Source organism: Canis lupus, chromosome 17, assembly GCF_003254725.2.
Source record: "Canis lupus dingo isolate Sandy chromosome 17, ASM325472v2, whole genome shotgun sequence".
NCBI classification, from domain to species: domain Eukaryota; kingdom Metazoa; phylum Chordata; class Mammalia; order Carnivora; family Canidae; genus Canis; species Canis lupus.
This window is the reverse complement of record NC_064259.1, coordinates 58,836,628-58,838,646: the sequence shown is the minus strand read 5'-3', so window position 1 is coordinate 58,838,646 and position 2,019 is coordinate 58,836,628. Positions and strand designations below refer to the sequence as shown.

Genomic DNA, 2,019 nt, shown 5'->3' with positions numbered 1-2,019 from the left:
CATTGATCCTATTTTCTTTCCACGAGGACATGTTTTCATTGAAAGCGAACTCACCGGGTCAGCTGTTCGGCAGTTTCAGGGTCTCGGTCCATTCATCTGGTTGTGTCTCCTGACGCCACTGGCACATTGCGCGGTCCGAAGGGGCTCAGAGTCGGTCCTCACGTCGGTAGCGTAGCGTCAGCCCCGCCCCCCCGCCCCCCGGGTCTGTGCGTTTTCACACAGCGCAGTACGTTTTGAAACGACTAACTCATCAGACCGTCACCCAGACCCAGACACGCGTTCACTTCATCCCTCTCACCTCAGGGTGGGGCACGTCCCTCTCCCCGCCCCGTCCCCCAGGGGTCTAAGGGCCTCTCTCGCACCGAACCGCCCCCCCCCCCCAAGGTGAATGAGGCTCCGGTTGTCTGCAGGGCGGATGAACAGGCCCAGCGTCGTGGGAAAGCTACAGGGGCCGCAGGTTGTGGCGGAGACCCGGGGTCCAGCTGGGCCGCCCGGCCTTCCTTGAGGCGGTCTCCGTCCGCGCGCCTCGGCGGCCGCGTCCCTCGGGGTCCTCCGGGCGATGCGCCCCCCCCCCCCCGGGGTCTCACGCCGGCGCCTCCCCTCCCGCGCCCTCGCGGCTCCTCGTGTCCGCCCGCGGCCGCCTCCCAAAGGTGCGTCTCCGCGGCAGCCCCGAGGTGCGGCCGGACGTGTGGACCTGGCGGGGCTCGGGGCCTCGGGGCCCTGGCGCGTCTCCCGCGGGCTCTCGTTTGGAGACACGGGGAGGGCATGCCATCCTGAAAGGGCTCCTGGGAGGCCGGGGGACCTCCTAGAGGCCGGACGCCTCCCCCAGCGCGGGGGAAACGGTCCCTCCCGTGGGAGGCCCCCGGGAGAGGGAACTGGCACCAGTCTCCCTGGTGGTCTAGTGGCTAGGATTCGGCGCTTTCACCGCCGCGGCCCGGGTTCGATTCCCGGTCAGGGAATCACCTTTTGCCCGTCGCGCGAAGGGACTTTCTTTCCTCTCCGGAGGTCCGCGCGGTGTGCGCCCCGCCCCGAGTCTCCAACTTCCGCGGGCCGGGCGGGGATGGGGGTGGCGGAGACGATACCGGGCCCCTTCTCAGGGCGCACGGTGCTTGCTGCCCTCCAGTCAACCGCCTGCAGAAGCGGCTTCAGAGGCTCCCCGGCGGCCAGCTCGGGTATATGCTCCGCCGCAGAGCTTCAGATCCTGCGGGGATGCCCCAGGGGCGCAGATCCGGCTCTGCTCCGAAAAACTGAGCTCCGGGGGCCAAGCCACGTCGCGGTGTTGGTGTGCACCCCGGACAGCGGCCGGTGGGCCCAGCTCCCGCAGCTCGGCTCTTGCTGAGCATAAAAGGCTTGCTACGCGTTCGCGCGTTCGCGTTCGGAACAGGCGCCTGGACCCGACGGCCGCGAGAGTTGGGAGGAAGAGCCGCGGTGGGAGGGGTGCGGTCCTCCTCCAGGGCCGTCCCATTCGCAGATTGAGCGGTGTAGGGAAGTGAGGTTACTGACCCAACAAAGGCAGCAGGTGAGGTGTGCACAAGATGGAAAACTCTTACTGCTTCCTTCAGCCGAAGGTAAGAGTAAACATCAACACCAGGACATCAAAAACGATGATACCGCAGGCAGATCCCACAGTTTCTTCCGGGGCCGTTGCATTTAAACCTTGTAGACTCTTCCCAGGCGCTGGGCATACTTTCCCATTTTACCTTTGATACTGACTCCGAACACCTGTGGGGATGAAAGCGACGTCTATCCTGAAGCACGAAGACAGCAGCGGGGCCCGGGGAGGTCTGTGCACCCGGCTGCAGACGCAGCAGGTGCGGTAGGAGACGCGGCAGCGCGGGGGTGCGGGGCGGGGGCGTTGGATGCGGTGGGTGCGAGCGGCTGCTGAAAGGCGGACGGCCTAGGCGGCGAACTCGTGGATTCAGGTGAGGCGGGGGAGGGGGGGGGTGAGTCGCCTGAAGTCTTTTGGGAAGCGGTTTGGAGGAATGGCGAGGGTTGAGTGGCGATCAAGTTGGTGACCCT

At 66.3% G+C, this 2,019-nt stretch overlaps 1 non-coding gene across 1 annotated transcript; it reads left to right on the top strand.

The window, feature by feature from the left end:
- The first annotated feature begins 887 nt into the window (after positions 1-887).
- On the top strand, positions 888-959 carry TRNAE-UUC (transfer RNA glutamic acid (anticodon UUC)). Its single transcript has one exon. It is a non-coding gene; the product is annotated as a tRNA-Glu (tRNA).
- Positions 960-2,019: the final 1,060 nt, after the last annotated feature.